This window comes from Triturus cristatus, chromosome 1_1 (genome assembly GCF_964204655.1).
Source record: "Triturus cristatus chromosome 1_1, aTriCri1.1, whole genome shotgun sequence".
Taxonomy (NCBI): domain Eukaryota; kingdom Metazoa; phylum Chordata; class Amphibia; order Caudata; family Salamandridae; genus Triturus; species Triturus cristatus.
Genome location: NC_140579.1, coordinates 845,615,782 through 845,628,277, shown reverse-complemented (window position 1 = coordinate 845,628,277; position 12,496 = coordinate 845,615,782).

The following is a 12,496-nucleotide window of genomic DNA, read 5'->3' as shown; positions in this document are numbered from 1 at the left end:
ATGGCAGAAGATCTAGGCCTCTTCACGTTCGCCCGTGCCCTCAAAGCCTTGCAAACAGAGGAAATCTTGGAGTTGTTCCCACAACTGTTCAGAGGACTAGGAATCACGAAAAGGCCACCCGTCAAGCTACACATAGACAGAGCCGTGAAACCAGTAGCACTACGTCACAGACGCATACCGTTTCACCTACGGCCACTAGTCGAACAGGAACTTCACGATCTGGAGCAACAGGAAGTGATCGAAAAGGTCACCGGACCGACTCCTTGGGTCCCGCCCATGGTAAAAGCTGAGAAGCCGAAAGAACCCGGGAAGATAAGACTGTGCATTGACATGCGCCTGCTCAACCATGCAATTAAACGAGAAAGGCACATCATACCAACGGTCGACGACATCATAGCTCACCTCAATGGATCCCGATGGTTCTCCAAATTAGACCTTAACGCAGGTTATCACCAATTGAAGCTAGCCGAAGAGAGCTGGTATATTACAACCTTTTTGACCCACATAGGGCTACGTCGCTACAAACAATTAAACTTCGGTATCTCGTCCGCAGCCAAAATATTCCAAAACGCTGTTCGAGAGATGCTATCAGGCCTCCACGGAATATTAAACGTCAGTGACGACATCTTAATAACACTCCTCAACCATTGAAGAACTTCACCGCCATCTTCGAGCAACCTTGCAACGACACTCTGTTCACGGAGTAACTCTCCAGAAAGACAAATGCTAGTTTTTCCAGAACACAATCAAATTCTTTGGGTATGTTTTCAGCCATGACGGTGTCCGAGTTGACCCACAAATGTCACATGCCATACAGCAAGCCCCAGCTCCAACCACAGCATCAGAATTGCAAAGTTTTCTCTGAATGGCCACATACAGTGGGCGGTTCCTACCCAATCTCGCCACGATAGCAGAGCCTCTGCGAGCACTCACTAAGAAGGACGCCGCGTGGAAATGGGGCAGAGGAGAAGACAAAGTGTTTCAGAAGGTCAAAGAAGTGTGGAAATGTCCCTTTTAATGGGCACACTGGTGCAGGGGTCACCCTTCTCTGTCCACTGGTCCATAGACCAACAAAATAGAGATTGGCACTGAAGCTGGAATTCAAATAACAAGTTAATTAATCACTCATGAGTGGGACTACATCCACACAGTACTCTCACGTGCTGTCTGAGGAATAGTTACAGCCAGACATGGGCAGATGGGTAATCACTTAGTCAGCAAAGTGGGAGGGAAAAGAGAACTGCTTACAACAACACAAATGATTGACAGTTACATCTTTAACCAGGTGCATTTTAGCAGCTACAGGCCTTTTCTCTTTTTGTCCTCATTTCACCAGGCACGCCTCTGCGGATCTTATAGAGCCATTGTAACGATCTGTGGGCCTCCTGGCTTTCTGCATTCGCATTGGTCTCCCAACCAATCCCTTTTTCATAAGGGAGCTTGGTGTAATCATTGGACCAGTTAAATTAGTCTCAAATTACGGGCCCAACTCATAAGAGGATGCCAGATGTTAGATGGCTTATCCTCTGCACTTTCATACTCCAGTCGGGCCGTAGCAAACGAGGCTTCAAGCCAGTCCTCCCTTTTCGGTGATTGGGGGTCTTTCCATTTCTTACATATCTCTCTCCGAGCTAATAGAGCCAGATATAGTAATAGACCTCTATGTGTCTGTGAAGCTGTTTGACATATTATACCATTGTCACCAAAGAAAGCAAATGACATGTTAACATCGATTTTGGTCTTAAAAATATCTCGGAGAGAGTCACCAACCTCCTTCCAGAAAATTCCCAATTCCGGACACTCAAAAAAAACATGTAGATCGTTGGCCAAAGGTAGCAGGCATCTTGGACACTTAGGAGGGGGGGCTGAGACAAATTTGGCAATCTTAGCTGGAGTATAATACAGTCTATTTATGACAAAGAAATGAACCTTTTGAAACTAGCAGGTTTAACATGCTTATATAACACCTTCAGGGAGGGCTCAAAAAGGGAATCTATTGAGGTGCAGAGGGGGGTTTGAGTCCACACCATCTCTGAAGAAGGAATCTCCTGATCTTCGGCTTCTAATAAGTGATTATACCATACTGAGATTTCCTTCCTCAATGGGTGGATAGTTTGACACAACCCTTCAAGTTCCAGGTTTCCTCGAACTCCCCCTTTTTCCGCATTGAACCAGGACACTAACTGCAGATATTTAAATCTGGAAAATCCAGCACCTATCCTAGTTCTCAAATATTCCCAGGGGTGAATCCCCTCGGAGTCTGCCAGCTCAGACCAGGTGTTAATACCGGCCCTCTTGATAGGGAGCGCTAAACTATCTCTGAGGCAGCCCGGAGTTCCAGGCGTGTCCCAGATGGGGGCAATGTCAGAGTAGTATCCTATCCCCCATCTGAGCCTGACCTTATGCCACAGCTCCAAGGCTGCCCTCAGAACCTTCAGACGGACTCGCTTAAAGAATTTTGGAGCACCAAACTTATATAAAAAGGTCCGGCCCCCTTCACCTCCTTCAGCTCTCACCATCTCTCCCAGCAACCTACCCCAGACTGAATTCACTGGTTTCACGAGTAGCATCCGAATGCTTTTAAACTGGAAGTCTACCGCATGCAGTCTAATATCGGGAAGAGCCAACCCCCCTTTACTGAGTCTACGTCTTAACTTCTTCCATGTTAACCGAACCCCCTTATCTCCCCACACAAAACTCCCTATCTTACTCTGCACCTTACTGATACTCTTATTTGGAAAGGTAAGAGGTATAGTAGAAAATAGATAGGAAAGCTTAGGGACAATAACCATCTATACTAAATTGATTTTCCCGTAAATGGTTAAAGGAAGATTCCTCCATCGTCTAAAGAGGCGATCTATTTCTTTGGTAACTCTATTGAGATTTACATGGGGAATCATTTCCAAGGCTTTAACAATATAGATCCATAAATATCTAAACTCCGTGCTAACTGTTCCTGTCCATTGGTCCAAATTCCAACACATTACTTCTGTCTTTGATCTGTTGACTTGATAGCCATACAGGGCCCCGAAACTAATCAAGAGCGCCTCCACCTGGGGGATAGCCCCCTCGGGATCACTTGTATATAGGATTAGGTCGTCGGCATACAAAGCTATCTTGCAGCTGTATTGTTCAGACCTAAAGGGATAAATTAAATCATCCAACCTTATGGCTTGTGCCAGTGGGTCTATGTGAATGTTGAATAAAAGAGGCGAAATCGGGCATCCCTGCCTGGTTCCCCTTTGAATATTAAAACTTGAAGTCAATATTCCATTTAGAAGAATCTGAGCTGAAGCTCCATGATAGCAATTCCATAGTGTTTGGATAAAAATGGGTCCAAATCCCATCATCTCCAATACTTCCTAAAGGTACACCCAGCAGACTCTGTCTAATGCCTTGGCCGCGTCCAAGGCAACTACAGCCAAAGGATCGGTTCTCTGAATAGCCAAGTCGATATTACCTATTAACAGTTGCGTCTGCTCCTGGATGTACCTTCCTGCAACAAAACCCTTCTGGTCTGTGTGAACCAACATTGGGACCAGCTTCGCCAATCTCCCCGCTAATATGCCCATAAAGATCTTATAATCGGCATTCAGCAGGAAAATTGGGCGATATGAGTCTGCTTTTACGGGGTCCTTGCCTGGTTTCAAGATCATAACGATTGTTGCCTGTTTCCAAGACTCAGGGACCCTGCCCATTGGACAGTAAACTGAGTTAAAAATAGTGCCCAATACAGGGATCAGCTCCTCTGCAAGATGTTTGTACACTTCACTCTGAAGTGAATCTGGACCAGCAGCTTTTTTATTTTTAGATTTTTTAATTTGCTCGGTTATTTCCTCCAAAGTAAATGGGGCATCTAACCTGTTCCTACTCTCCTCTGACAAAGAGGGCAACATTTTATCACTCAACCATAATTGTATAGAGCTCAAAGAAGGTACTGAATCCTATTTATAAAGATCTGAAAAAAGAGAGCGGAGACAGGTTTGCATATCCTCAAAGCTACCTGATATCTCCCCTTCGGTATTAATTATTAGTTCTTTGATGTTATTCCTTGCTTGGTCGGCTCTGGCCTTCCAAGCCAACAAGGCACCCACTTTCTCCCCATATTCAAAATTTTGAATATTTCTGCAGTGTCATTGAGCTCTACACTTTGCGTCCAATTTCCCCCTGTATTCCTGTCGTGCTTCTTCTAGATCCCTCAGGACTTGCAATAAACGCTCTGGATTTCCATTGCTTAATCCATTTCTCTCTTCCTCTTGCAGACTTATTTTACCCTCAATATCTTTAAGTACCCCCGCCTCCATTCTGTTTTTAAAACTAATAATACCATGAAGCTTCCCCCTTAAAATCGCCTTATATGCATCCCAGATGTAATCCATTGATGTGGAGCCCATAATTAGAGAAAAAAATTCCAAAGAGGAAGACTTCGCAACCTCTATGACTTCCGGTTCTAAAAACTTAGTTCTATTTAAAGTCCATCTTGGCTGGAGTGGCACCCCTTTAACCTGATATACAAATTGCACTGGGGCATGGTCTGAGAGATGGCTTGGCATAACAGAAATCCCGTCTAGACCATTCAGGGTTGATCTATCTCTAAATATATAGTCAATCCTTGAGGAGTGACTATATTTTTTGCTATAAAATGTAAACCCCTGCTGATCTCCCTTACTAGCCCTCCATGCATCTACCAAATCCAGATCTTGTATCATATTTAATAAAGCACGACGTATCTTCGGGCGCCTATATAATGACTCAGGTTAGACCTGTCTTTTGATGGATCTAACAAGACATTAAAATCTCCACCCATAAAATAAGGGGGGGATTCCAGAGTCAATACTGATTGTAATTTACATATGTAAGTCGGGTCATCTACATTTGGACCATAAAAAGAGACAAAGACTAAATCTATGTTTTCTAACAGTAGTTGAGCTACTAACCACCTTCCAGAGGAGTCTGATTGTGATTTTTTTATAGAACAGTGAGCACCGTGTTTAACTAAAATTGCCACACCTCTACTGTGTGACGTCGGAAGCGACACACTATAGCATTTTATCCAGGGAGTTTTAGAAAAAATTGAACAGCTTTCAGTGTAGCTCAAATGCGTCTTCTGCAACAAGCAAACTTTGGCGGAAGAAAGTTCCAGATGTTTAAAAATCAACCGTCGCCTTCTGGGGCACCTCAACCCATTCACGTTCCAGGAAGTAAAGATAGTTCTTCTATCCCCTTTACCTAGGTCTCCTGCCATTTAACTGTAAGGCTGCCACCCCCACTAAGCAAAATATTCTGCGTCCAAACCGTACAGACCAACAAAATAGAGATTGGCACTGAAGCTGGAATTCAAATAACAAGTTAATTAATCAGTCATGAGTGGGACTACGTCTACACAGCACTCTCACGTGCTGCCTGAGGTAGTACATTGAATACACAGAGCATGGTGCTTATATACAGAGTTTGTTGCAGAGTAAGCATGTAGTTCCAAATAGAAAGTACAAGCCTACTTTGGAATAGTTACAGCCAGACATGGGCAGAAGGGTAGTCACTTAGTCAGCAAATTATGAGGGAGAAGAGAACTGCTTACAACAGCACAAATGATTGACAGTTACATCTTTAACCAGGTGCATTTTAGCAGCTACAGACCTTTTCTCAGCACATACATTGCTTTGGCTCAGTACAGAAGGAGTTAACTAAAGCTGATGGCACAAGCAGAATAGAAGAGCAAGCAACAGTGAAGACGGAAGAATTACAAAGCTAACAAAATGGATGCCACAACCAAGATGGCTTCAGCTTATGCTAACGGAAATTATTTCAGATTTCCACAGATGACCCTTTTAGCATATGCTGAAGACATCTTCCTATGCTTTTGAAGAAATACGAAAAATATCATTAACGTCAATCTGCATCATTTCTTGATCACTTGCTAGTCGGGCATTTACATTTTTAACATTTTGTTTAGTCGGTATACAACTGGTACAAGTAGAAACACAAAGGGAACAAAGCATTGGGCCGCATTGACTACATAGGCAACAAGTAAAAAGAATCGCAAAATTTATACATAGGGCTGATAAAAGTTTCCAGCCCCATACAGTAAACATGTTCCATAGCCATCCAATCAAAGTCCATGTCCCTGAATCCTGGTGGATTTCAGTGGCTATTTTGTGCATCTTGGAAATTGCATCAAAAACAGAAGAGGCGTGGTCAGGGATATAAAAGCAGCAGCTACTCCCGATAATGCGACATGCAACACCACGGTCTGCGAGGATGACATCAAGAACCATCCTATTTTGAAGGGCCACAATTCTCGCAATTTGAAGTTCCACTGTGATGTTACCAAGCGCCATTGCTGTCTGATTAGTTACAGCCTCTAAAACTCGTGTCAAGCGCCTGATCTTTCGACTGTTTAAGGCCATACCAATAAAGAAGAATAGTCCCAAATTAAAGTCAATATACTGCTGTAGCGAAGTATCAGTTTGATCCACCTCATCATTATTTATTGTCCTCTTAAATCTATTTTTGGAAATGTCATTAAACAGTTTATAGCCTTTATGATAGGATGCAGGTGCTAAGAACACAGGTGGAAGCAAAAAGGATACGTAGCAACTTCCTGACCGCCCAATAGGAAGATGGTAATAATCTTTTCTTCCGCAAATGAAATAGGTGTTGTGTGAAGACAAAAAACTGCTATTGTTCATTCCAGTAATATTTAACACTTTAGTACAGTCACTTTTTCCCACAGGGATATTGCCAATACTGCTCACACGGAGATCTGCTCGAGGTCTAGTAACAGCAATAACAGGAGGTCCGTTACCCTTGATGGTTCGAGTGTTGGGGAAAACATAGTGTGTGGAGGAATTTCCTCAACGATACTCCTCCATTTCCCATACAGTTCTGTAGTGAAGAATGGGTTTTGCCTGTACACATTGCTATGTTAGCATGTGTTTTAGAAGTTAAACGCCATCTTGCCGCATTGCTGCTTTTGCACACGACATTACAAGTAGCTGTTATTATAAATAAAACTGCTTGCTTGCTTTTATTCACATGAGAACGGTCTGTTGTTCACATCCCTAGACGTGCACAGCGACCTTAGTCTGAACACTGTGTGCAGAAACCGTCAAGATCAAATAACAATGTATGCTTGTGAGAAGTTGGCCTGGCATATGCTGTTCCTAGTTATAGGGACACCTTGCACCAGTCCAATTCGACTCTTATTGATGATAGGTTTAAGACAACCTTTAAAGAAAGCTATCCTAGTGGTAGCTGTGCAGAGCAGCCTTCAGGCTAAGTCTTGAAGGAGTGTTAAGCTTATTGTTTTACCATAATAACCTCTTGAATAACCAAATGAAAGAGTAGCCCACACAGGTATATATATAAAATATATGTATTTATTCTAGACAGAATCCCACAGTCACTTTATGTGGCTAGTGGCAAAGTTACCCTTTAAACAAGCATTTATAAACACAATAAATAGCACAGAAATCAATGGGCCCAAATAGTGGTATAAGAACCACGGCAATTCTACAGACAATGCCTAGGGCATTCAGGATCGCTTGCCCCTTCAGAATCCACCCACTGTTAAGAGGAAGGGGACCCACGGGAGACGCGTGCAGCACAAGAAGTTGCTATCGGGATCACAATGGTAATCTATGGAGAATGTCGCGGTTGAATATTTAAGGATTAAAGACACTTCTAGCAGTAGTACAAAGTTAAGGCTTGAGACTTAAGGCTTTGGAGAGCCCACCACCACGGGAGTACCGAAGTACCACTGTTACCTGCCCCAGGGAAGCCGGGTGCATAGGTCGATTCTGGTGTCGGGTCGCGGGCTGATTTTCAATGGAAAAGTAGTCCAAACTGCTGCTAGCTGAAAGCGTCGATGAAGTCGTGAAGATCTGAGTTGTAGAAAATGTAGAGAAGAACCTGACAGCAGAGGGGACAGAGTCTGGGTCACGGCACAGTGACCAGGGGGACTCAAAGCAAGGAGCCCTTCGATGTCGGGTGCTTCAGGTGAGGAAGATGCAGCTTGGCTCTGCAGTCACGGGCTCCGGGAGGCTTCAAGGAAGGCCAGCTTCAATCAATCAATCAATCAATCAAAGCATTTATATAGCGCACTACTCACCCAGAGGGTCTCAAGGCGCTGGGGGAGGGGGGCCCGCTACTGCTCGAACAGCCAGGTCTTGAGTTGCTTCCTGAAGGCGAGGTGGTCCTGGGTCAGGCGGAGGTGGGTCGGGAGGGAGTTCCATGTCTTGGCGGCGAGGTAGGAGAAGGACCGTCCCCCTGTGGTGGCTCTTCGGATGCGGGGGACGGCGGCGAGGGCGTGGCCGGTCGATCGAAGCTGGCGTTTGGGAGCGTAGAAGTTGAGGCGGCTGTTGAGGTATCCTGGGCCTTGGTTGTGTAGGGCTTTGTGTGCGTGGGTGAGGAGTCGGAAGGTGATTCTCTTGTTGACCGGGAGCCAGTGCAGGTCTCTCAGGTGTCCGGAGATGTGGCTGCGACGGGGGATGTCCAGGATGAGTCGTGCTGAGGTGTTCTGGATTTGCTGGAGTCTCTTCTGGAGTTTGGCGGTGGTTCCGGCGTAGAGGGAGTTGCCGTAGTCCAGACGGCTGGTGACGAGGGCCTGGGTGACCGTCTTCCTGGTCTCGGTGGGGATCCACCGGAAGATCTTACGTAGCATGCGCAGGATGTTAAAGCACGACGAGGAGACGGCGTTGACTTGTCTGGTCATGGAGAGGGAGGAGTCCAGGATGGAGCCCAGGTTGCGTGCGTGGTCTGTTTGTTTGGGTGCACTGCCTAGGGCGGGGGGCCACCAGGAGTCGTCCCAGGCGGAGGGTGAGGATCCCAGGATGAGGACTTCCGTCTTGTCCGAGTTCAGTTTCAGGCGGCTGTTCTTCATCCATTCGGCTACCTCTTTCATCCCTTCGTGAAGGTTGGCTCTGGCGGTGGCGGGGTCGTTGGTGAGGGAGAGAATCAGCTGGGTGTCGGCGTAGGAGATGATGTTGAGGTTGTGCTGGCGTGCGATGTCTGCGAGGGGGCTCATGTAGACGTTGAAGAGGGTTGGACTGAGCGAGGAGCCTTGAGGAATGCCGCAGATGACTTCGGTGGCTTCAGATCTGAACGGGGGAGGCGGACTCTCTGTGTTCTTCCGGCGAGGAAGGAGATGATCCACTTCAGTGCCTTCTCCTGGATTCCGACGTTGCTGAGTCGCTGCACTAGTGTACGGTGGCAGACAGTGTCGAAGGCCGCGGAGAGGTCTAGGAGGATGAGGGCTGCTGTTTCTCCGTTGTCAAGCAGTGCTCGGATGTCATCGGTGGCTGCGATCAGGGCGGTCTCGGTGCTGTGGTTGGCCCGGAAGCCAGACTGCGAGAGGTCGAGGGAACCGTTCGTCTCGAGGAAAGCTTCTGGAGGGCGACTGTCCCACGTCGGATGAGGGTCGCTGCGGTGTTAGTGTCCTGATTGGATCCACTAAGCCTTGGCAACCGCAACCCACGCAAGATGAACAAAGTAACTGCTGGTGCAGACCCACGAGGTCTGAGGGTGCTCACCTTTGGAGGGAGCGCAGAGCAGGCCTGGAGCAACCAGGGGAACTCTTGGATGTGAAGATTGTCCTCCGCCAGGGCCCACAAGTCGAGAGACAAGGGACCGCGGAAGGCAGCAAAATGGAGTGCGTAAAAGGGGCTAGGGAGCTGAGATTTGGCACGGATGCTGCTTGAAGGTTGGCTCAGAAATGGGCCAAAGCACAACTTCCCCACTGGTCGGGGTCGTGTGCTAGGCAAGAGGTGGCCGGTGTCTCGGGGTATGCAGGGATCTCGGCACCCACGTGGTCCACGGTGCTCAGACTTGCTGGGCACGCTCACAGGACTCTGGGATGCTCTAGAGACCCACCTCAAGGTTGCTGGAAGACGTCGAAGTTCGTGAGAGCAGCGAAGTTCCAACCGGGTATCTTGCAGTCTTTCAGGTGCCTGCCAAGCAGGGGGATAACTCCTTTATCCCAAGGGAGATTTCTTCAGTCAGCTGGGCAGCAGCTCGTCGAAGGTCAGTTCTGTGAAGTTCTGGATTAATCTGAGGCTCTGGGGCCACGTTATTCACATATATCCCCAAGATTAGGGGATGGTCCCAACTAGAGCCTACCAATCAGAGTAGAGGCGGGAAAGGGTGGCTACACCCACTCCCCTTTGTGTGTTTCCCGCCTGGGCGAGGGGCAGGATGCCCCTGAACCGGTTCCAGGCGGTGTATGCAGAATTGGGGCTCTGCAGCTGCCTACGTGCAACTCTGAGAGGACATTTGGTGCACCCACCCTGTTCCAATCCACATATACTGTCTGGGGAGGTGCTGGCACCTCCCTGCCACAGGAGCCCTATTGTCCAGATGGCGAGGCTGGGGTTTTCCCCAGCAACAGCCAGCCAGAGTCGTGTAGGTGGGGGACAGTAGCCATTTTGTGGTACATGTGCACTTTTAAATTGGTGTCTAAATTCTACCGCTTTTCCCATATCGCCCTTCTAGCAAGGGGGAATCGTACCCTCATGCCCATGGCTGGACTGGGGATATGATTCCTTCATGTTTGACACCAAACACGATATGGTTCTGTGTAGCCATTCTCAAGTTATTGCGATGACGCGATTCACTTATAATGCGGTTAAGAGTATATGGTATGGCTACACTACAAACAAGCCAGTAACGATTTTACGAATGTTGCAGAGAGGCCCTACTCACGTAGGGGTCCCCCCTCACACATACCTCAGCACCCAGCCCTGTAGGATTACCAGGGCCTGCCATAGGGGTGACCTATGAGAGTATATGTGTTGTAATGGTGTGGGATATAGGGTATCTACATCCCTGTAAGGGGTGCTAGCACCACCTTACCCAGACTACAGTAGTGGTCTGGTGGTGTCAGTTTGTGTGGCTGTCCCAGGGTGGCACAATAAGTGCTGCAGCCCTGGTAGGCCTACTGGGGGACCCATGCCCTGGGTACCTAGGGTACCATATACAAGGGACTGGTAGGACTTGCCCAGCATCCAATTAGGTTTGTACCTAGAGTACTCACATCAGTTTTAGGGAGAAAGCAGATAGGCTGGGGTCCTGGATAGCAGGATCCCAGCCAGACTAGTCAACAACCACTCAAATACCAGGCAAAAAGTTGGGGGCAACCATTAGTCAGATTCCACTCTCCTACAATGCTGTTGAATTCAGGTTGATCGGCCCACGCTCTAGACACAACAAGCACACAGCTGCAAATATCTGAAACTCGGGTGCCTTTAATATTGCATTGCATACATGATGCTGAGACACTTGGAGAAAACCTTTCCAGACACAGAGAGCAGTGCTGATCCTGTGATGTGATTCACCTAAGCTGATCTTTGAGGTATGGGGTTCCCCATTCAAACCTAGAGACCTTTTATTATTATATAAAACTAGCTTATTATCCAGGGGAGGGTGGTACACAAGGTATTATAGGACCTCTTTTCACTATCATTGTAATATGATTTCTCCCTTTGTTTTTTATTGTATTGTAACAATGCAGATGGTTTTATTTCTAATCATTTGTTTGCTTATGTTAGCCAAAGTACTGCACCTTAGAGCACGTAGTTAAAAAGAAACATTTTAAACTTTTCTGTGTCTCTGATTACTCACGTTGTGGACTGATATGAGAATAACGAAAAGGTGTTTCTGATTCCCACCATTCCTGAGAGTGTTCTAAGTTGCTTGTTCTGGGTTGTCTAATCATTGGTAGCTTCGATATGATACGGAGAACGAATGAGACACTAATACTAGTCAGATAGGGGTTCTAGGTACTGAGGTGAGTTTTTGGTACACCACAATTCACTGAGGTCCTGGTTTCCTGCACATAGTTCTGTGCATGAGCAGAATCCCCACAACATGGCGCACCCAACGTTTTGGTGTTATGATTGAGACGCCTTAGTAGTGCTTATATTTGTCCACAACACCCTCACTCTTGTTTCCGGTTGACGGTAGTGACGGTTTAAACCTACCTATATAGTTGACTTATATGTTCTTTCAAGCTTGACAATTAAAAAGGTTTCATTTTGAATTACTGTCCCTTTTTGTGCTACGGTTTAATATAGATTGTTTTTCTTCTCTGCGTCCTTATGGCTGAAGTTGTTATTGCAGCGCATAGTCGCGCACCTCTCCGGCGTCATTTGACGCAGTTCGGGGTGCCAGACGATGGAATGTCTATTATCTTTGTAGTGAGTGCCGATGCATCGTTCCCCTATGAGCTTTTTTACTCTTGGGTTACTTTTCCGGAGGTGAATGCAAATGATAAAACATTTCACGCATACACTCCTACGGCAGTCCCCGTGAATTATACGCCTTATAGGACGCAGGAAATTCCTATTTCTGCTTGACAGCATCGTATTTGGTTCAATGGCGCCCTCCCCCACACCGTAACTCCGGTTTGGTTAGGTCCCTTGTCCATTCCTGGGGCCACTTGGCCAGTCTTGACCGGGTTCACACCACATCCACAATATTTGCTAGCCCCGCTAGATGACTT